Genomic DNA, 24,659 nt, shown 5'->3' with positions numbered 1-24,659 from the left:
AAAGTCCAAAAGTATTTGCTCTATTTTTGTTCATTTAAAATTATTTATGTTAATATATGAATTGCTTCTAAAGTTTTAATTATCAGTATATTTTATTTACTCAGATAATTCTCACAAATACTATGAATTTTCTTTTTAACCATTAAAAAGTTTACTTTTTTAATTATAGTTCACACACATATATATATATATATTATGACTCCCAAATACAATAATTTTTCATCTTCATTGATAAAAAGGAAATATTTAAAATGCCATTTTGTTCTAACAAAGTAGCTTTTTCAAATATCCAATTATAGAAAATATGTAAAACATTTTCACCATGGTTATCCTGAATAATCTTAATTGTAAATTGTGTTTTAAAACTTGCAATGTTGGAGGTTTAAAACATTACCATCTTGCACTCATTAGACAAACCAGATCCTCCAAGGTTCCCTGTGATAGAAAACATTTATGAAGACTCTGTAACACTTTCCTGGAAACCACCTCTGTGGGATGGCAGCAGCAACATCAATAACTACCTGGTAGAAAAACGAGAAGCACCCATGAGTAGCTGGATTCGTTGTGGTACCTCAAGGTATGTAATATATTAATTTTTGTATCTTTCATATGAAATTCTTATAAGAGTTTTATTGTGGAAAAAATTCACAAGCTTTATAAGCTGTTCGAGTCTTACTAAGTTACTGTCAGCTCTTTTCATGTTAATTTAGCTGCTTATGAAGAGTAACAGCAAGTATAAGGCCAGGAATCATTGGAAGATACGACTCATTTTATTTTGTAGATAAACCAATTTTTATATTATGCTACTACACTACTACTTCAATGTCCCCAAACCAACTTTGTCAATTTGAAATAGACTTTAGAATTTTTTTATTAGAGTACATTTTATAAGTATGTGCAGTGGTGTATCCAGGAAGTTGAAAAGGGAAGGTCCAAATCTTAACATTCCAATTTGCATATAATTTCTATTTATTTTTATGATATTTAAAACTTTATTATTTCCTGGTGAAATATAAAATTACAAGCCAGCTCTTCACCTCTTCCACTGACATAGCTATTTATAATTTTGAAAAATATTTTAGAATCTCCTTACTACAGTACATCGTATCACTGTATGTATTTTTATTAAATTATCTGCAGGATGCTTAGAGTATGAGACAATTCATTTCATTCTTCCCACTTTGTACACATTCTTCATTGAAATAGATACCAGTCAAACTGTTTTAAAATTATTAATTTTTTTTTTTTTTTATAAAAAGTACTTATTAATATTTCTGAAATCAATTTAGTTTAGAGTGAATTAGATGCTTGATTAAATTTATAATGACTTGTGTTGTTTGAAAAATTTATTAGGTTCTGTAACATGACAATAACTGGTTTAAACTCCAGTAAGGATTATGAGTTTAGAGTGTATGCTGAAAATGTATTTGGAAGAAGTGATCCAAGTGAACCAACACAGTTAATCACCACCAAAGGCAAGAAAAATTATGGATCATTTTCTTCAGAAAAATATTACTATAAAATTAACACTATTACTGATAGCTTAAACCTCAGTAATATTATGAGTTAAGAGTGTATGTAGAATATTCTTTTGGAAAGACTGACTGAAGTGAACTACCCCAAATAATCACCAATAAATGAAAGAAAATCAACTTTTTTGTGTAATAATATTACTCTAACATATATTTTTTAGTTTAATGTTGTAGTTAAGAAGCTTTTATGTAAATGTTTTTGTTCTTGACTATCAAGTAATATTTAAAAACAAATCCTGAAAAGAAATAGACTTGTGAATTTTCTAGTCATAAGTACCTGTGTTTTGGCCTTGTATACTCCCACAAATGTTTAGCAAATATCTCCAAATAATGTTTTTCATGACTTTAAAACATTAAAATACCAAGATCCACAGACTATAAAGTCCTCTGATGGGATAGCATAAGTTTACAGTCTTAAACAATAAAATCTGGAGTTCAGTTTCTGAGATGGAAACAGTAGATAGTTTACTGTGGCTTTGCTCTAATATTGCCCCCCGGTAGTACATCAGTATGTCTCCGGACTTACAATGCTAAAATCAGGGGTTCGATTCCCCTCGGTGGGCTGAGCAGATAGCCCTTTGTGGCTTTGCTATACGAAAAACAAACAAACTTGCTCTAAAATTAACCAAACAACCAGCCAATCAACTGATTGTAAAAATTGCATAATTGTCAGTATGCATAAAATACACCAAGGCAACAACAAAATTCATAATTTACATCAAGATATAAGATATACAGCAGCATCCAGTTTACATGTTTTGTTTTAAAGCAACAATCATATGTCTCTTAAAAATGACAGGATTTATGGGAAGAGTAGCCAAAATGGCTGTTTCTGAATCCCCATGAAAACAGTAATATATAAGTTAAAAACAAGTTTCATTGTAAATTATAAATAAAACAGACAATTATGAAAGTTGTGTAAAAAAATGAAGTCTGCACAGTCCTTTCTGAATTCATCTAAATGATCAATTTTCTGAAGAAAACACTGCTGGATAGCATTAGAAAAATACATTTTAAGGACGTCCATTGAAGTATTGATTCTGATCCTTACTGGTGACCATCTAGACTCACAACTGTATCAGAGAATTGCACTTGTAAAAATCTCATGCCTAGAGAATGGATGCCCAAAATTTACATCAAACAAAAGTCTTCTAATAACTGTTTAGAAAACAAACATTTACTATCAAAGGTTGAGGTGTTATACACAGTTTTGCACATTACTAGTGTATAGAAGCATATTTACATAAAGTAGCTATATGCAAATAAAGAAAAGACTAATCAAAATTTTTCTGTTTTCAAAGATGTTAATACTTCTTAATTTTATCATATTCTATAATATAAAATAAGTTGGTATAATTTTGATTAATTTATGCTACTGTTGATCCACTGTTTTTCTGAAATCAGTTATTGTTTATTAGATTAAAAAATAAAAAATGTGATTTTCTACTTCGTTTTTTTTTCTTTTCCTTTATGCCTTACAGCATCAGGAAAACAAAAAGCAAAGAAGAAAAATTACATGGGTATGTAACTTTCAAATATTCAGAAAATAAATGAGCTAGTGTTATGAAATTTGTACTTTCAGAAAATTTGTTTTTGTAATAACTGCTTAAATTGTTTATTGTTGAATATGAATTACTTTCAAACCGCAAAGAGATAGACTTCCACAAAATTTATCAAAGAAAATGGTCTTTGTCATGCACCCAGTACATTTTCTTACATTTAACTTGCAATCTGTGGGGGCTCTCCCCAGTGATACAGAGGCATATCTGTGGACTTCTAACACTATAAACCAGGTTTCAATACCCATGGTGGGCAGGATACAGATAGCCCTCTGTTTAGCTTTGTGCTTAGTTACATACAAACGAAAGTAGTCTGTAGGTCACAGTTTTGATATCTCATCACGTCAAACATGCCCACCCTTTTAGCCATGGGGTAATTACAATGTGATAGTCAGTCTCACTATACATTGGTAAAAGAGAAGCCCAAGAGTTGGTAGTGGGTGGTGATAACCTGCTACCTTACCTCTAGTACCTCACTGCTAAATTAGGGAAAGCTGTTATGGATAGTCCTTGTTTAGCTTTGCACAAAATTCGAAACAAATCTTGACAAGTCAACAAACAACCATAACTCTTCCTGTTTTAATAGCAGGTGTTCAGCAAGTTAATTATACTAGAAGAAACAGAAACTGCTTAATCAGAGTTTACAGTTTGTGTAGTATAGTTGATTGATAGACTATTTTATCCTCTTTACTAAGAGAAAGAATTTGAGCTGGCTTTATTGGGGAACTTTTAGTGTTTTTACAAAACTAATTTGTTTAGAATCGTGAGATTATTAAACTTTTAGTCACTTTCATAAAAGTAATTTGTCTGATAAGAATAGTAGACAATGCATTACTTTCATAAGCAGATATTATAATCAAAAATGTGTGTTATTGGAACATTAGCCTCTTGAATGGTAATAGTAGTAGGTTATATTCTTTGTTATACTCTACCCTTTACTTTTGTAAATAGAATGATCTGTCTAAGAATCAAGAAGAATTTGCTAGAACAGCTTAGAAAATAGTGTTAAAAGTAGGTTTATACCAGTTTGTTTTAACATAATAGATAAATGTTACTATTCATTTTGTAAAATATATCATTAAAATTTCCTTCAATTGAAAATTATCTGAAACATCAAATAAATAAGTAAATATGCAGGTACAGAGGTCAGGAAACAATTTTATGTCATGAACCATACAGTGAATACATAGATATGTTATTGGTATTGAAATAACACATCTTTGTAATAAATCATATTTCTTATTCTGATCAGTAGGGACATTGTTTTCCAAAAAGTAAAAATATCACTGTTTTGAGTTTCCAAAACTTTAAATTTGGGGAAATCCTAGGTAAAAGACTCCATTATGTTTCAAACACTAACTGTTTTCACAAAAACACTAACATAAAAATGTATGTTGTAACCTTGCCAAATAAACATACATGTACTCTTAGCTGTCACTATGCTGCCATCATGTTCTCTTTTTCTACATTTTGCTTTGGTCTTCCAGGGATTTTGAATTATGTAGTTCTTTAACTGAAGGTGCAGGGTCAGTCCTTGAACCAACCCTATATTGGAGAAGGACTGTCAAAACTAATCCAAAATTTACTAATTATGACTACTTGAAGTGTAGCAGTCTTTTAATGAAGTGTACAAGTCTGTTGTATGCAAGAAATCAAATGCATTACAAAAGTATTTAAACTCAAAATGTATCTGTGAATTGGCAATCTCAGTCTAACTCTTACTCTGACAAGTTGCAATGAAAGGTGATGTTTTATTCTTCATAAAAAATATTTTATCCAACTTACAGTTTGCATATTGCATTTGCATAATATTAGAACCTCTAAAATAATAATTTATAGTTTTTTCAGCATTCCTCTGTATTGTAACTAGTATTAACTCTCTTCTATCATGAACTGAAAGCAGTGTAAGGTAAAATGAATAGATGATAAATCGAACCTCTCATACATAATACCATATTGAATGACACTGTGAAAGGCTGTGATATGTGCACCTTGATCCCCACCTGTGCATGTACATAGGGTAAATGTGCTCAAATACATGAAATTGTTTAACATAGTCCAAAGCCTTGCTACAGTTAAAACACAATAAATTCCCTTCATCCATATCAATCTTATCTTTCCTATGTTTTTAATGTAACTTTTTGTGCTTAGCCATAATTATTTCTTCAAAGAAATGTAGAAAATGAACAAATTTTAATGGCTGCATAGCTTCCTCAAAAAAAGCACACATGTAGGGACAAAAAAAAAGCCTGTTATAGCTGAAACTAATATTACATATTTTTTCTTAGTTTCATAGCAATTTATGTTTTTTCAATCTTTTATTTGCTTTATGTTTTAAAATTGAAGTAAAAAACATAAATATGTAATCAAAAAGAAGTAAAAGAAATAAACAGCAGTCATTGGCTACAAAAGTGTGACTTACTGATCATTATGTATGTAAGTAAAGAGAGAAATTACTTTAACTGATCCATTTACTATAAGGAGAAAAGGGAAATGGATTTGTGGGGTACAAGGCTGAATATATTGAAATATATTTAATATATAGATCAGTAAGTCATGCGATAACCACAGCTAGTATAAAGTTATGGTGGAATAATGTATATTAGGATTAAATTTTGACATTGTTTTACATTTTGTAGGTATTGTGATACTAATGAAAACCAACTGCTTTTGGGAAGGGTACATATGTACATATATATATCAATCCTTTCTAACACAAAATATTCATAAAGATGTCTTAAAATTTAGAATTTCCAAGTCAAGGATAACCCCTTTTGCTTAATAGAACTAGAAAAACAAAGTATTATGTTTCAACTTGGGGTACCATCACTAGAAAGAGACAATTTATACCTCAGCTGTGCGAAGCAAAGTTTGGCATCTTGTAACAGGTGGGGATCTACAAACACAAAGGTAGACAATAAAAGCCAGCCACGTGTTCTATACAATGGTAGGAAACATAATAAAAAAAGGATTGTCATCTATAAAAGCAGCACATGTACACAAGTTGCTTCCGTATCACATCAGCTGCATACCTCAAGCAGTTAGAAATGACATGAGTATTCCTGCTCTTCCATATAAAGACATATAGGTCAAATCACTGAAAGCAGTGACTGTAGATTTTCCAATTAAATTGCTGAAACCTGTCATCTTTGTCCAACAAATGGATTATGACAAGTCAGAAATATGAAGTGGTGAACTTTAAAAACTATAGCTTTGTAGTAAGGCTATAATACAGAGCCATTTGCAATGTAAACTATGCTTCATGTTAATTGTCCAGATGCATGGGCATCAAATAAAACCATGATGAGATGTGGCAGTTTGGACTGTATTGATGTAGTGAGGCTCCAAAATCATTTTAGTATAATGCATTCAAACCATATTTTAATGCAAGAGAATGCAAGAATAAAAACAGCCACTGTGCACAAATGTAAGAAGAATAAATCAATAACCTATTGAAGCTGTTAGGAATTTAAGTGCTTATAGATACAAGCAGGATTTTTTTTTGTCTTGCTATAGATATAAATGCTTGTAGAGTATAAATTGTTTTACAATTGCTAAGATGGTATGCTGTTTTAAAGCTTATTTAATTATTGAATTGTTTGTCTGTACAGTTGATGCATCTGGTAAAAAGATTCGTGGGAAATCTGAAGGAAAGGTTAAGAATTATGATCAGTTTGGTAAGTTAATTTCTAACTAAATATGTAGATGCTGCATTATTATAGTAAATAAATATATATGTTTATATAAAAATGCTGCAAGGAGGCCTACATGTTCTGAGTGTGAATTTTATGTGCCATGAAAGTGAATCCTAGTATTATGTGCATGCGCATATAAGCTTCGATGCATATATTTTTTTTAACATCTCATATTTTTTCTGTAGTTTCAAGATTAAGTTTCCCTCTACACTATATTCGTATGTTTGTGGTGTCTTTTGTTTAAAAATTAATTTCTGTTGATGTTTATGAGATTTCTTTAACAATAAAATTTTACTTTAATTGCTTCTAGATTCATATACGAGCAAATAAGATATTTGTAATTGAATTTTAAGTATGTAATAATTGTCGCAGTGTGTAAGCTCGATGCTGTTATTTTTTACTGTATTTAATCCTTTCCACACTATCAATTTCACACTGTATATGCTTGATACTGTTATTTTTTGCTGTATTTAATCTTTTCCACACTATCAGTTTCACTTTATTTAAATACAATATATGATTAGCAAGTAAATTTTAATTAAACACCTAAACAGTTTTGAGTAAACTAACTGATATCAGTATTTTGACTTTTACTGTGTTCCAATTCATATATCTTGAAATATTAGATATAAGGAATCTTATTTAATTAACATACTATTAAAAACATATTTAGTATTGTCAGTTTTATTTAATTAAAAATGATACAAAAAAGGTAAACATTTCTAAGTGATGAAGAGCCTATAATATTTAGACATGTTTATTTTTTGTATTGACAGAAATAAGTTAACAAGGAGAGAGTAAAAGTATTCCTTAATTATACCTTTTTATTAGAGTATTGTATTGCTTGCTTAATTTATGCATATAAAATGACACACTCATACAAATATTGTTCTACATTACAGTTTTTGACATGTATGAGAAGTACATTCCACAGCCTGTGGATATAAAGACTTCAAGTGTTTATGACTTTTATGATATTCTGGAAGAAATAGGAGTGTAAGATTTTTTTAACTTTTTTTTCATGAATTTAAGTAGTATTATTTTTAACAGCTTGTTCATGAGAAAAGGCACTTATGCTTGTCTAACATTGAAATATGATTAATTACACCTCACATATTTTTTTCCAATGAAGAAAATGTAAACTCATAATATATGTTTCCTGAATTTAAATGAACATTCAGATTGAAAAGCAGATATGCCAGTTATAACAGTATTAAAACTACTTGTACAAGCACACCAAAGAAGTTTGGTTTTGGGGTTTGTTTGTTTTTTTTCCTACTTGTGCATGTATTTTGGTCAAAAGTGTATTAGAGTCTTAATAAGGAATATGTATTAGGCATGTACAAACATACAAACAACATGTAAACTCCAAGCTCGTAATATGTAAGTGCACACTACTAGCTCTCTAGGTGTTTCATTAAGTAGGAAATTTATTTGGTTATAATAATTGAAGCTTTGAGCTTTGAATGAAAAGATACACCTAAACAGGCCAGATATCCAAAACATGATGTTCAATGAGGATAAAATTTTGACCCTTATAAATAAGAAATCAGCAAACCAGCAAATTCAATCATTTATCTTGTTTGTTTGTAGTACACTTAATACAACTGTGGAGGTCTAATGATATTTCATTTATTTCTTTTAAAGTAAAGTTTATTTATTTTGAGACTCCAGTAAATAAGAAAGACTCTTCATAAAATATGATACTAAACACAATTTTTACTTTTTTCTTTAACATAACAATGCATTTTTTAAACTTCTGTTGGCATATAATGCCTTGTTACATTTAAATATACACTTATCTACATTTAATGCTTTATCTTGTTCTTTCTGGTTATGGATATAGCTGTGAGAACGTTATGGCCTCTTTGTTTGGAAAGAGACATCTCAGGGTTCAAAGAATGCATCAACATTTTCATTGTATCTTCTACTGATCAACAGTTGAGAGAAATGTTATACACTAAAATAAAAGAGCATAGTAAATCGATGTATGAAGTTTATTAAAACATTTTAAAAAGGGTACTTTTTCTCGCAAATCAATTATTAAAAATAAAATATTTTATGTATATATTTTTTTTTCAAATAACCTTCCATACATATACTTTAATATCACACACCTTTATTTCTAAAAACTTGTTTAATTTCAAAGCTATTACATTTTCCCTCAAAAAATTATTAAATTTTTTTTACACTGTTTTCATTTCACTTACCTCCATTTTTACAAGGTTATTGATTTTCTCATGAAAGGTTCAGGTTTGATTGGAATAATAGTAGTAACTGTATCAAGATTTACTTACTTTGTGTTTTATAATGTTATTTTATGTTTATCTGCACTTATATTTAAATTTATTGTAATTTCCAACATACATTTACTCATGAGGTTCTTTTTTTTTGTATTTTATTTAAGCTATATGCATGTGTACTTGATATTCATGTAAATTATTTGGTTTTTGAGTAGTGGTGCATTTGGAGTTGTTCATCGGTGCCGAGAAAGGAAGACAGGAAACATCTTTGCTGCAAAGTTCATCCCAGTATCACAACCTGCAGAGAAGGCTGTCATCAAGAAGGAAATTGACATAATGAACCAACTTCATCATCCCAAACTGATTAAACTTCATGATGCTTTTGAAGATGATGATGAAATGGTTCTAATTTATGAGTTGTAAGTCAAGGTGTTTACTTATTTCTAAAAATGGTTATCAATTGTGAATAGTTTGTCCAGGCTTTATAATTTTTTAACACTGATGAGTGGTGATTGTTCAAGAACTGGACCGACATGTCCAGGTAGTTATGGCACTGAACTTGTAATCAAAGGATTACAGGTTTGAATCTTAGTCAGAACAAACATGTTTGCCATTTCAGCAGGTGTTATAATATGTTGGTTAATTGCACTTAGTAAAAGAGCAACCTGAGAATTGGCAGTGAGTGATGATGACTAGCTGCCTTTTCTCACTGATAAATTAGGGACAGCTAGTGCAAATAACCCTCATAATTCAAAACAAAGGTTTAAGAACTATTATTTTTCAGATAATTTTGAAAAACTCTACTTTTAATGTATATATGTGTGTATGTAGTAATATAATGTGAAGAATAAGAGTGACAACTGCTAAAAATGATTTTAATTAACATTTATCTTTGAGAAGATGGCTAGTTTGGTACTATCTATGAACATCTAAGCAAATCCTGACTTTGATTTGTTAGATATTTTTCTCTCACTATAAACTTTTTAACAGGTCAAATTATGCTATACAATAAAAAAAGTTCAAAGTTATGTGTAAAAACTATAATAATTAATTTTAGGGTTCTGAGATAATTGTGTGTGAAATATATTTTTTTTTTATAACAGTATGGCAGGTGATGAACTGTTTGAGAAAGTCACAGCTGATGACTACAAAATGTCTGAGGCAGAGGTGATCAACTACATGCGACAGATCTGTGAAGGGGTAAAGCACATGCACGAGAAAAATATTCTTCATTTAGATATCAAAGTAAGACTTTAAATAAATCAATTTTCATTATATATAACAAGTCAGTACTGTAAATACATATCATGCATTAAGATTTTACTTCTGTTATATATCTTTAAAATAATTGCTGTATTTTTTTATTTAAGTATCAATTGAAAATTATTTATAACAAAATAATTGCTGTTAAAATTACCATCTATTTTATCATCTCAGTCTTTCTCTGTGTGAAAACAACTGACATGCAGCTGAATCTAGTAATTTGTTTGAAAGTTGAGAGTTAAGTTTTATTGTACTGTTTCAGTACTATTGCTAGTGAAGTATGCTTGTATGGGTCAGGTGTAAATAAAACAAACCAAAAAGAAAGTTAAATTACAAACACTGTAATCATTGTAATACTATTAGATAAAACAAAATCAGCTTGAGATTGCAAGTTGTGATTGTATGCTGGTTGTGTACAATATATGGTTAATATGGTAACTTATAGTACTACATTGACAACTTTCACAAGTGAACTGTCATAATATACTGAATATTTGCAAGGAAAGCTAATTCATATGCAACTCCAGTTCAAAATAAATCTTCTTTTTTCCTGTTTAACGTTATAGCAATCATGTTTCTAATAATGTTCATTCTTCCGTACTTGATGTACTATTATTTGTTGGAAAGTGCTCAATATGTTTATGCTTTACAGAACAAACATAAAACTATAAACATACATTTTGTTTTGAATATGCCAAAATAAAGTCGTAGCTATTGCTGAAGTGTAAATTGTAAGCTAAGAGGATGAAATTTTTCTTTAATATTATGAATGAAATTTAAATTAACCTTCATTTTGGTATCAACTTTTGTTAGTAAATATTAGGTTAAAAAATTATTTTCTACATTTTAGATAAAAATTCTATAAATGATCCATTTGTTTATGTTCAAAGTATTATTATGCCTTTATTCTAGATGTAACTGTTTAAAGAAAACAATGCAGAAAAATTTTTTTTGTTTTGTTGACATGCAATTGCAAAACACAAGATATAAAAAGGCATATTTGTCACCATTTAAGCTGTAAAATGCATTGTTACACAGCTAATAATATTCCGATAAGAAAATGTTTTATGTTAAATAGTAAATATTTATAGTATATTTTAATGAATTATACCTATATCAACAACATAACACTAGATGATTCCATATTTTTACAGCCAGAAAACATCATGTGCCAGACTCGGACTGGCACAGACATAAAACTGGTTGATTTTGGTTTAGCTACAAAACTGGATCCAAATGAAATTGTTAAAATCTCTACTGGTACTGCAGAATTTGCTGCTCCTGAAATTGTAGACAGAGAACCTATTGGGTTTTATACAGATATGTGGGCAGTGGGAGTTTTAGCTTATGTCTTGTAAGTATCTAACTTTGTGTACATGAACTTGTATCTACTTCACAATAAGATAATATGATAAAAACAGTTAAATGTTATCTTTAGAAAAATTATAGTTGTGTAAAAATTGGATACAGCAAATTCTCTGTTGTCAAGAAACTATAAGAACTAACAATACAAAGTTATTGAGGAAGCTTAATTTTAACTGTTTATAATATTTTTTTGTATTTACTCATTGCAATGAAACTAGCAGTCAAACATAATGTTTTATCACATTCAAGATATTTAATTTATTTTAAATTCTGAGATGAGGTGATCTGTGTTACTTTATCTGAAACGTTAAGGTAAATAGTTTAATGTTTCATTACCTTCAATATACATTTAAGTACATTTGTGACATTTTTATTATGTATTTAAATGTTTCACAGTGTTTTTTTACATAAAAATCCTTATATTTGTAAACAGATTTAATAATTGTGCACTGCACTTTTTTAGTTTATCTTGAGTAAAAACATCAACTTATTAATAATAATGTTCTACATAGAGATGGATAAATTAAAAAAGTCTTTGGAAATAGGATTTTTTTTCACTGTTCCAATTATGTCATAAATTCAGTCATCTAATTGTATAGCAGTTTTGGATATGTATGAGTGTTCAGTGCTCGTTGTATAGAGAACTCAGGTGATGGTGTTTTTAATGTAGGTTGAGTGGCTTGTCTCCATTTGCTGGTGACAACGATGTTGAGACTTTGAAGAATGTGAGAGCTTGTGACTGGGAGTTTGATGAAGAAGCATTTGCTTCTGTGTCAGACCAAGCAAAAGACTTTATTCGGAGATTGTTGACAAGAAAGAAGGAGTAAGGAAAATTTTGAAACGTGAAATGTTTTTGTTAGTGATAATTTTTATATTGTATAATTATACATATATTTTAACGTTCTAGAAAAAGGCTTTAACTTTTCCAAATTAGTTTTTGTATTAGTTTTATATTAGCTGGAACTAATGACTTGTAATAGTTTAAGTTGAAATCCTATACATATTCATACATATGTACAACACATATTGGTTTTTCAGTTGTTTTTTTTAACATACGACACTTATGTGTAGATCTAGTAGCAGGGATAAAAAATATAGAAATGTACTTGCTAACATACTATTACAAGTAGCAATGTAAGAATTGACTTATAGTTAATGTAAATTTGTGCCTTTTAACAACACATATATAAATACGTTTTTTAACCCTTTTCTATATTGAGTTGGCTGGAGTTCTTAATATTTTTGTTTGTGCAGAAAACGAATGACCAGCCATGAGTGTTTGGAACATCCTTGGCTAAAGGTAAGTAGGTTGTGTTTGTACATCAACTCTTTTCAACTAATTGTACAGCTAGGCACTTTAAGATGATTTGAAAATGTGCAAGTACAATATTAGCCTTGTATTCCTAGAAAAAAAATTATATCAAGTATGTACTCTTTAAAGTTTTTGCATTTGTATTAAATCATGTTTTCTAGTTCCTAGAGTAAATTTCATTTAATTTTTTAGATCCCTAAAAATTAATTTTTTATTCAGTTTGTTTTTTATTTTAAAATTTTGGCTGCATTCTCTGCTTTTCTCTTTTAGAGTGTTAAACTTAGATAAATGACGCATTATAAAGTTGTTAACGTATTTAATTTGTTTACAGGGTGACATCAAGGAAGCTCCAACTATCCCAATTCCTTCCAGAAAGTATGTGGCTCTTCGAGATCGCATCCGAGCAAAATATGTAAGTGTTATGGTCTGCCATTTCCTACTGAGTTTTGTTTCAAAGAATGATTTTTATTTAATTGATAAGTGTAAGAACATAAACATTTTGAGACAACATAGGACATATCAGTCCTTCTCAGCTGTTCCATCCTCTAAAATAATTTAATTACTTTTAAAAAATAAATAAAAAATCCTAAAACCAGCTCTTATTATTCATATTCTTATCAAGATTGTTCATAAACTTGCTTAAATTTACTGCCTATATAACATTTGAAGGGAACCAATTCTAAAAGCCAACCACCCTGTTAGAAAAATGAAACTATCTTACCTGAAGATAACTCCTACTCTGCCAAAATTTACAATTGTGTCCCCTAGTCCTATTATTCTTATTGGTAAGCATGAAATTTGGTGCATAAACTCTATCTGTCAATTTCTTTTACAGTCCTAAACATCTCAGTCAGATCACCCCAACTCTTCCTTTTGCAAAAGAAAACAGTTTCAGAGATCTTATTCTTTTCTTATATGACAACACCTCCATCCCAGGCTTCATTCTAGTAAACCTCTTCTAAACCTTTTCCAACAAGATAAGGGCCCACAACTGAGCACTGAATTAGATTGACCTGTACAAGGAAATTACAACCAATTTAGACTTATATTCAGTATTTCTGAAGATAAACCTAAAATCCTATATGTCCTACCACTAGCAATATCAACATTGCTTAGATTGCATTAGACTCATCAACTACTACAGCAAGATGCCTTTCCTCATAATACTGTTGAGGTTATTTACATCCAAATTATACTCATAATTCAAATCATGATAGCCCACATCCATTATATTTTATTTATTATGATTATGACCCATCTCCTATTTATTTATCCAACTCACTAAATAATCTAAAACCTTTTGTAAATCAGCAGCATCCTCTTCACAACTAGCAGCACCCAACACTTTAATATCATCTGCAAGTTTAAATAATTTGTTGACTATTTCTTCATCTATGCCATTGATGTAAATCACAAAGAACAAAGGTCTTAAGACTGAGCCCTGAGGTATCCCACTTGTGACATTATTCAGGTTTGACTGAACTCAATTTCTAACAACTCTCTGCTTTTTCCTATTCAGCCACTCTTCTACCCACTTTGTTAACTTATCCTCCACACCTATAGAGATATTTTTACAAGCCTTTTATGTGGGACCTTGTCAAATGCCTTCTGAAAATCAAGATGTATAAAATCTCTACCCCTACCCTTTTATAAATAAGCAGTGACCTTTTCAAAGAATGTCAAAAAATTTGTAAGGCAAGATTTCTCTCTGTGAAACCATGTTGACTCTCCAATAAAATTCTAAACTTTGTTAAATGACTCTGCATAGCATATTTTACTAGATTTTTCAAAACTTTACCCACAACTGATGTAAGACTAATGAGTCTGTAATTACTTGGACAATTTTTATCACCTCCCTTGAAAAAAGGAGTGAGACTAGCTAATGTCCAATTCTCTGGTACATGCCCACTATTCAAGGACTAACAAAAAGCAATAATAAGTGCCTCATATAGCTCACCTTTAACCTCCTTCAAAATCCTTGGGGAAATATTATTTGACTTAAGAATCTTGTTGTTTTTTATACTTTCCAATGATTTAGCCAGCTCAGATTTAAGCAATTTGCTGAATTTGACAGATAAAGGTGTTACCAAAGATGATTTCTTACAAATATACAGTGTTTCTAAACCACTTGGTGAATTTTAAAGCTTGTAAACATTTTAAGTATTATATAATACTTATTAGATACAGATTTGTGTGACATCATTAATTCATTATGCTTTATGATATTTTAGGGAGATTACTGGGATGCATGTTTACTCCCATTTGGTCATATTGCAAACTACAGTTCACTAAGAAAACTACAGAAAGATAAATACAGAATTCAAGACTTTTACATTGGTAAGTTTTACTTTAACACAATACTTTTACTGTAGTAACTTTTCCTGATCAAACACAGGATCAAATTCTGTTGTTAATTGTTTGTTGTAAAGTTGTGTCAATCACATATCAGTTGTTACCATGGTTTGTAGCCTGTGTTATCACCTAATCCTAATTATTCATTAATTATATTTTACTAGCTATATGCACAACATATAGTGCAGTAGTTTTAACTTACAAAACACGAATTTTACTGTGATAAGTTTTACCTTTAAAAACAAACCATTAATTTTACAGCAGGTTATGCTTTCTAGTATACTATTTCTACCCACAACCTTAATTTTAATAAATTATGTTTAAAAGTTCCACCATTTAAGTGCATTTAATGCACTGTATCTCTACTTAGGTAACTTTTTTTTTTCTCAATAGCTGGTAATTTTGTAAATATTTAATTATTATATCATTGTCCCTCAGTATTATTGTTTTAGATTATTAAAACTTACACATTTCCATGTCTGTCATACTAAAAATATTGCAAAATGTTGATGTAACAAACTGATTCTGATTTTGCTGTTTTTTCCCATTATATTTTTCTAAACTTTAGACTCACGGCAAGCTGCTCCAAGGTTTGTGATTCGACCACAGAGCACATTTGCATATGAGGGTCAAGCAGCTAAATTCTACTGCCGAGTGATTGCTGCAGCACCTGCAACCGTTACATGGTAAATATTCACTATATAAAATGGCAACAATGCTTCTTTGCCTAGACCAATGTCAGGTTTTGTTCTTTATTGTAATAGACTAGAAAGTTTTGAATATTAAAAAATTACAGTGGAGCTAAGTACAATAATGAAAATTATGTTTTGTTTATATTGTTGTTGAATGTTTATTACATTGCAGTCATACACACTCTTTTAATTTTGGTTCTGAGATCCCAAAAGAAGCTGTGAAGTGTGAGAATTATTGTTATCACAGCCATTAGTAGTTGTTTAATTTTAATATAAAAGTTACTGTTCTATAGATGTGCTATGTTTATTGAAACTGTGCTGTGATTATTTTGAGTTTTATATTTTTGAGTATTTTATTTTTCTTCACATTCATACCTTTCTGACTTTAGCTGTTATAAATGTTGTAGGTTCAGAGAAAATGAAGAACTCAGGCAAAGTGTAAAGTACATGAAGAGGTATGAGGATAATGACTTTTACTTCATCATTAACCGATGTAAAGTTGATGATAAAGGAGAGTATATTATCAAAGCTGAGAACCACTATGGTTTTAGGGAGGAGCCAGTTTTCCTCAATGTGCAGTGTGAGTATTAAATAGTTACAAATGTTTTCCTAATTTTATTATTAAATTAAACCAAATTTTCTACAGCTGTTTGTATTTTATAAATATTTTGTGTATAAAATTCATTTCAAGCAATTTATTGATCTGTGGCTTATAGTTTAGTTTTTATTTTATTTTTTAATACTGCAGATTAATAATGGTATCATATTTTGTAAGTACAAACACTGGTAAGTGTTACTATTGAAATTGTTTTTAGAATTAACTGTAATGTGAAGCATAAAAGATGTAGGTATATACATTTTATTGATTGTTTTATAACTTTGATGTAATAGAAGTAGTAAATGATTACATATCATTTAAACAATTTTTTTAAAGTTTCAGATTTTACATTTCAAAGACTTTCATAAATGTTATTTAGAAATTGATCTCTTTAGATTAACTTTAATTTTTTATCTAAATTTGTAATTAATGTTATTAAAAAATATGTAAATTATTTTTTTTCTATTTTCATATTTACACTCCTTAATGTATTTTGAATATATATTCTACAAATAAAATTCCAAACCTTTTTACTGCAGCAATCCCAAAAGAAGTTCCAAAAATAAAACTTGATGAACCTGTTAGGTAAGAGCTCATACTTTTAACTTTTTGTGTGCAATATATTGACCAATGTATATTTCACATTTGATTAATAAACAACATTGATTTTGTTGGTACAAGTATTTTACTCTTACTTTATATTAACAAATTGTGCTCCTGAAAGGGTGGAAGATCTCAATATAGAAAAAAACAAAAATCACTCTACCAATTTAAAAATATAGTTTTTAGCTTGTTTCAAGAACTCATTCTTTATGTTTTTATATTACAAATTATTTAAAAATAAATATACATTTATGTACATGTATGAATAAAAAAAAACTAGAGAAAGAAGCATAATTGAGATGTATGCCTAATACTTATACACAGTACTGGGTATGTTTTTAGAATTCCTTTGTTTGTTTGAAATCAGGTGCATAACATAAAACTCTTGTTATTTTAAAAACAGTAAATAGATTTTTTTATATTTCTGAATAAAGTTCAGTGTAATAGTTTTTCAGTTTTCTCGTAACATATAACAATTTTATTAGTGCTAAGTACATGTTAAGACAGGTTTCTTAAATTTTTACACAATTATTTTAAAATACAGTTTATTAGACCTTCTGTTGCTTTTATAGACGAAGAAGAGAGCCTACACCCAAACCCTGGGAGGAAGCCCCTGATAGTGCACCTTGCTTCACATTCCTCTTACGCCCACGTGTTATCCAGTCTGGAATTGGTTTTAAACTGTTATGCTGCGTGTCTGGCAAACCTCTTCCAGAGGTACAGTTGCACATAAATAATACTTTAGTAATATATATATCCAATACATATTAATCTTCTAAAGTATACAATTTGTATACAGAAGTTTTTATCCTTATTTCAAAAAGTCCTGAACCATGTATATTTCAGATATTTATGTATTGACAGCCAGGACTCTATTACTCCAATTTATACTTAAAAGATAATTTGAGACAAAAAAAAACCACTACACATTCTCACTAAAAATCTTTGAGATCAATTGGTTAGTACTATCAGTATATAAAATATCAATGTTGTGCAAGTGTTTAAAGTATAATTAAATTAATTTATCAATCTATCATTTGTTTCTGCTTATATGCCCATCACATGGCTTATTAACTATTGTATTGATATATCAGCAAATTAATGTATTTTGGTATTGTGCAATTGAGTTGGATAAACAAGTTCTTCATTTTTGAAAGTAGTAATTTGTAAACATTTTTATTGTGTAGGTTAAGTGGTACAAAAATGGCAAGGAGCTCAGCAAATACGACTATAATATAGGTTTTGCAGACTCTGTAGTGTCTCTGGAATTACCATCATGTACAGTAGATGATGCTGGCAAGTACGCATGCCATGCTATAAATTCATTGGGAGAAGATGAGACATCATGTTTCGTTATTGTTGAAGGTGTGTGAAACAGTAGCAGTGATGTTCTGATGAAGAAATATTCTTGTAGATATTATTATTTTATAAATATATTGCATATTTACAAACTGATTAATTATTGGTTATCTACAGGGTACTGTCTTTTATGTTTTTTGTATTATGTAGTTGTATGTATATTGTTTAATAAGTAGTATATTATATTTTGACTAAATTTATGACTGTAGAAGGGAAACTGAATATTGATTTTGATAAGATTTTGTGAAATAAAATATAATAAATTTAAAATATTTTTGTGTAAACATTGGATCACCTAAAGGTAACTAAGATTAACATATTCCTCGTCACAGATCGAAGAGGGCCATCAACAGCCCAGTCTCCAGTTGTGGTCTCTCCCGGAGCAACAACTCCACGTATACCCACACCCACCAAAGCTTCTTTTGCTTCTTCTATTAGTGACACTTATAAACGAGATTATAAACATGACTATTCGCAAGATTTCACCTTTTCAACCAGTCGAACATCAGATTATTCAGACAAATACTCCTCTTCAGGGAAAAAGTCATCTGATTATTCTTACTCATCCAAAAGCCAGGATGCATCTCAATCCTACAGCTCATTAAAATCTAGTGGTAAATCAACTACTGCTCAATCATTACAAGCTGTATCATCTAAGCTCTCCACAGATTCAGAATTTCTGTTGTCTCCTAAACGTGCTCAGAAGGCTTATGGAAAGAAAGAAGGTACTAGCCCTCAACGTTCCCGGACAGCAACAAAAGAGCTGGAAAGTATGTTTTCAAACTACAAAATAAACAATGGCTATGTTATGATCTCAGTCAGGTTCTAATCTGAGATACAGAGTAGTCTAAACATATTTTAAATCAGTGATATCCTAATGATTAGGCATTTTGTTTACTTTATCAGTCTTTACAAGTATTAACTTTTTTTTTTAAATAACTTTTATGTTTCTATGTATGTATACTGGCATCTCCAAAGAATAAAAAGTAGTAATTTTAATTATAATGACCCTATTCTTCTAAGCAACAAAATTCAGTCCTCGGCTTTTGCTGTTGAGAAAATATTAAAGGGAAGGAAAACAAAAGGGTCATAGAAGAATGTGGATGGTAAGGAGGTTTTAGCTATTGGTGATTCCTTCACAAGACATGTGGATAGAATTGTCAATGAGATAAATAGGAATAAAAATGTCAGATTATGAAATACAGGGGCACAAGTAGAGGATATAACTGACAGAGCAGGAGATATAGCAAAAAATAGATACAGTTTGTGTGGTGCATGTAGGGTTAATGGGGTGGGAAAAGTTGTTCAGAGAGACTAATTAATAAGTAGAAAGGGTTGATAAAGGCATTTAAAGTTAAAGGCCATAACTGCCCAGAATGAACTGTGGAGTTGAAGTTATAAGTAGGGCACTACAGCTAAATTTTAGGCTTATGTTAGTATGTAAAGATAAACAGATTAGCTGAACTACTCATGAGATCAGTTCCATTGTTTACATTTAAATAGGTTAGGAGCTGGCTTCTTTTCTAAGGCTATTAACTCAGATGTAAGGGAAGTTTTGAACTAGGACTAGACAGTGGTGAGGTACAGATAAAACCCAAATACAAAAAGAATTAGAGACAGAGAACATTTTAGCATAGGAAATGTTTATAGAAGTAACAAGGATAGGGTTAACTGTTATGAAATAAAATAGATGACTTTAGAGAACTGGTCAGAATGGAAGATTTTGATGTAATGAGAATAACTGAAACATGGTTAAATGCAGATGATTTTCATGACAAAAGTTTCTTTGAGATACATGGTTACATGATATTTAATGGGATAGAATATTAAGGAGGGGTGGAGTATCTTTGTATGTAAAATTAAGTTATACTCTGTTGACATTTACAGTATCAAAGATAATAGCAAGGATATTGAATTACTTGGGTTTCTTTTGGTAGATATAAAGGGAAAAATCTTTTAGTAGGAATTTATTACAGACAACCAAATGACACGAATAAAATTAATGAAAAACTTTGCAATTAATAAATGAATATTTCAGCTTTTAATGAAGCCATAGTTATAAGTGATTTTAATTTAAAGTATGTTGATTGGGAATTGCTAAAGTTTCAAGTCATGCAGGAAAAAGGATTTTGGAAACTGTTCAGAAAGGCTTTCTTTACAAATTAGTCAAGGAATTTATTAGAAACTACTATTTCAATTGTATAGTTAACTTCAAATGTAAAAATGTTTGAGAGGGTGGAAATTGAAGAACATCTAAGTGCAAGTGATCATTTATCTATTAGGTTTGATGCTTTGTTGCATATGGAAATAAATAATACTGTATTTGTTACAAATTTCAAAACAGTAAATTTTGAAGATATGCAACAAAAATTATCTGTTGTAAATTGGACAGTTGAGCTATTTGGAGAAACTGATAAGATGTGGAACAATTTTAAATACTCAAGATAAATATATTCCTTATAGAAAGAAAAGGGTAGTTTTAAGTAAAAATCACATTGGCTCACAGAGACTGTAACAGATAAAATTAAACAAAAGCATCATAAATTTAAAAAATATAAATTGCTGATATGACAGGAGACTTAAATATTATAGAATATCAAGAAAATTGCTGAGACAGGAAATTAGGACATGAAAAAGGATATATGAGAAATGGCTGAAAATGTAAAAATGAACACAAGGCATTTTTTAAGTATGTTAAGGGTAAACGAAATGCTAAAATGCGGGTAGGATCCTTGAGGGATGATAAAGTATAGTACCAAATGAATACAAGCTGACTGGATTATTGAATTTCATTTTTCTTCAGGTTTTACTAATAAAAAAATATGCAGTATTCAACATTTTTAACAGTTGCTAAATGGAAACGAAATCAAACAAGAGAGCTGCATTAATTCTGAGCTGGTTAAGAAAAAACTGATAAGTTTAAAAAATGATAAGGTTCCTGAGCAAAATAGTATTTCCTCAAAGGATTAGTAGGGGATTAAAGATAGGGTACGTGAGCCACTCACTACTGTTTGTTGTCAGTCGTTGAATATTGGGCAGGAACTAGAGGATGGGAAGTTAGTTTATGTAGCTTTTCTTTACAACGGAGAAGATAAAAATTGTCCCAATAATTATAGACCCATTAGTTGTACATCACTTTTGGGAAAAAGTATGGAAAGTTTATTAAAATATGCTATGCAAAGTCATTTAACAAAGTTTATAAATTCATCAGATAGTCAACATAATCTCACTAAGGGAAAATCTTGCCTAACAAATCTTTTGACATTTTTTTTGAAAAGGTGATTGCTTATGTAGAAGGGGGTAGGGGTGTAGATTTTATATAACTGGATTTTCAGAAGGCATTTGACAAGGTGCCGAATAAAAGGCTTGTAAAAAATATCTCTATAGGTGTGGGGGATAAGTTAGCAAATTGGATAGAATAGTGACTGAATGTAAGAAAGCAGAGGGTTGTTACAAATGGAGTTCAGTCAAACCTGGTATAATGTCACAAATGGGATACCTCAGGTCTCATTCTTTGAAATTTTGCTCTTTCTGATTTACATCAATGACGTAGATGAAGAAATAGTCAATAAATTATTTAAACTTTCAGATGATATTAAGGTCTTAGGTGTTGGTAGCTGTGAAAAGGATGCTGCTGATTTTCAAAAGGATTTAGATCATTTAGAGAGTTGGACAAATAAATGGGAGAAGGGTTTTAATTATTATAAATGAAAGATAACAATGTTTGTTAACATAATTTGAATTATAAGTATAATTTTTATGTAAATAAGCAGTAACAGTGTTATGAAAAAAATGGATCTTGGTGTAACAAGATCAGTTTCTAAAGCCATCCAAGCAGTGTTGATGTTGCTAGTGAGAGGGGGAATAGGATTCTAGTTTGTATCTACAGGAATTTAAATGCAAGCTTAAAGGGGTTATAATTTCATTGTACACATTTGGAACATAGTGTTCAATTTTGGGCTTCTTACTTGATGAAAGACATTTAATTGTTGGAAAGGGTTAGAGAAGGGCTACTAGAATGATGCCTGAGATGGAGGGGTTGTTATATGATGAGTAGTTGAAATCTCTCAATTTTTTTCTTTTGAAAAGAGAAGAGTAATGGAGATCTGATTGAGATGTTTAAGATTGTAAAGGAAGTTAATAGTTCATACTTAGCAGTGAGAATAGTAGAATTAGGAGATACAAATGTTAATTTTGGCATGGTATGGGTCATGTTCAGCTAAGATAGTTTTATATTCAAATAGGGTAGTTGGCCCTTGCAATGGGTTACCTTTCTATGTAGTGGAGGCATTAAATTTAAGTGAGTTTGAGAGAAAGTTTGATAACTATACAAATGATAAGGGCTGTATTTAAGAGAGTTTTTAATTTGTTTGCTAATAGTTTGTTTAGTTCAGAGGATGGGGCAGCCAAGATGGTCTTATGCTTTTCTGAAATGTTATATGTTTAACACATATTTTGTATTAAAGTGAGAATGTCTGTCAAGAAAGAATGTAGTCAAATTTTCTAGATTGTTATAACACAAGTTAATAAGTCCTGATCATTTCTGTGGTGTAAGAAGGTATAAATGTTAAATATCTTTTCTTTTCTTTTCTCATCAATATATGAATGTATTTCTTCTGTAAGATTTAATCATTTTATGTGAAGAAAGTTTAGAATTATATTCTGTTAAATATTATTATTTTAATTATAGAAAATGCTGTTGATATGAAAATTAATTGCATGGAAAAAACTAAAATTATTCTCCTAATGTAAAGATACAACTGACACAAACAACAACAGCTTCATTAATATATATGAATGGTAAGGGTTGATTTTGAGATTTTTTTTTAGGGTTTTATTTAATGGATAGGACAACCTACCCAGACCAAGGGATCCTTTGCTGTACTATAATTTTATGTTATATTAAAATCTAACAGATGAAAAAAAAAGCTGATTAATTTGTTTGCTATAACAGTGTAAAGTAACTGATCAATTGCACTAATTTTATTTCTGGTAGTATACTAATACTATTAGCCCACTTAACTGGTTTTGCTTGCATGCTTTTTCCTGGTAAACTAAAACTATTGATATGACGATTTTTTTGTGTATGGATTTCTGAGAGTAGACTAGGATTATCAGTCTGATGAACTGGCATTGTTTGTATAGATTCATGAGAATAAACTAAAACTACAAGTCAGGCAATTTACTTTTATTTATGTACATTTCTGAAGGTAATGTTACACTACCTGTGTTGATCTGGTTTTATTTATTTAAATGCTATTGTTTGTATACTGTTTGGTAATAAACTAAAACTGAGTCATATGACTTTTTTTTTATCCATTTCCAAAGGTAAACTAGTACTATGAGTAGGTATGTAATTTTTTATGTATAAATTTGTAAGGTTTACCTAAGATTGTCACTCTGTTACACTGATATTGTTTATATACATATTGTTGGTAAACTAATATTATGAGTCAGGTGACTCAGTTTTGGTTTTATCTATTTCTGAGGGTAAACTAGAACTGTGTCTTGTCTGTATATGTTATGGTGGGTAAGACAAGCTTATATTTTGGATGTGTACCTCCCAGAGAGTAAGGTAGAACTATGTACGAGTCTCATTTGCTGGTATTGTTTGTGTACTTATCAAAGTTAATCTAGAACTGATAAAATAAAGGAATGTTTTTTCAAGTTCCTGAAGACAAAGCTATGACACCTCCATCTTTCAAGCAAGGGCTACAAGATCTGAAGATTAGGGATGGAGAGCCACTGATTTTAAAATGTGTGATTGCTGGAGATCCTGATCCCAAAGTTGAATGGCTTCGACAGGGCAAGGTAACTTTTCATAATGTACAGCAGTGTAAACAGTATGTGTAAATTTCATGAAATGTTTACATCTAAAAAAAGCAGCTGTTTACAGTAATGATTATTATATATTATATATGTAATAAGTTTTTTATTAAAATGTGTTTAGACTATTTTAAATCTTAAAGCAAATAAATTATTGTTTGGGTATCAAATAACAAGTGCAGTGCTTCATGTAATTCTGTTCAGTTATTATGGATAAAACTAAAAGAAAATATCTAATCAAAGTGACTTGTATCTTGCTT

The 24,659-nt window shown here is 29.9% G+C and overlaps 1 pseudogene across 1 annotated transcript in view; it reads left to right on the top strand.

Moving 5' to 3' along the window:
- The window catches only part of LOC143244816 (twitchin-like), a 296,421-nt pseudogene that overhangs the window by 253,790 nt on the left and 17,972 nt on the right, over nucleotides 1–24,659 (top strand). Inside the window, exons 118-136 of the transcript XR_013025339.1 lie at nucleotides 412–577; nucleotides 1,354–1,475; nucleotides 3,014–3,052; nucleotides 6,703–6,768; nucleotides 7,689–7,782; nucleotides 9,245–9,448; nucleotides 10,133–10,274; nucleotides 11,447–11,646; nucleotides 12,328–12,480; nucleotides 12,912–12,957; nucleotides 13,301–13,381; nucleotides 15,201–15,306; nucleotides 15,890–16,007; nucleotides 16,421–16,593; nucleotides 17,151–17,196; nucleotides 17,787–17,931; nucleotides 18,402–18,579; nucleotides 18,906–19,343; nucleotides 24,242–24,384. The product of XR_013025339.1 is annotated as a twitchin-like (transcript). The remainder of the gene's footprint in view (nucleotides 1–411; nucleotides 578–1,353; nucleotides 1,476–3,013; nucleotides 3,053–6,702; nucleotides 6,769–7,688; nucleotides 7,783–9,244; nucleotides 9,449–10,132; nucleotides 10,275–11,446; nucleotides 11,647–12,327; nucleotides 12,481–12,911; nucleotides 12,958–13,300; nucleotides 13,382–15,200; nucleotides 15,307–15,889; nucleotides 16,008–16,420; nucleotides 16,594–17,150; nucleotides 17,197–17,786; nucleotides 17,932–18,401; nucleotides 18,580–18,905; nucleotides 19,344–24,241; nucleotides 24,385–24,659) is intronic.

Source organism: Tachypleus tridentatus, chromosome 2 (assembly GCF_004210375.1).
Source record: "Tachypleus tridentatus isolate NWPU-2018 chromosome 2, ASM421037v1, whole genome shotgun sequence".
In the NCBI taxonomy this organism is placed as follows: domain Eukaryota; kingdom Metazoa; phylum Arthropoda; class Merostomata; order Xiphosura; family Limulidae; genus Tachypleus; species Tachypleus tridentatus.
The sequence above is the reverse complement of the archived record's forward strand: the minus strand, read 5'-3'. Positions and strand labels throughout refer to the sequence as shown.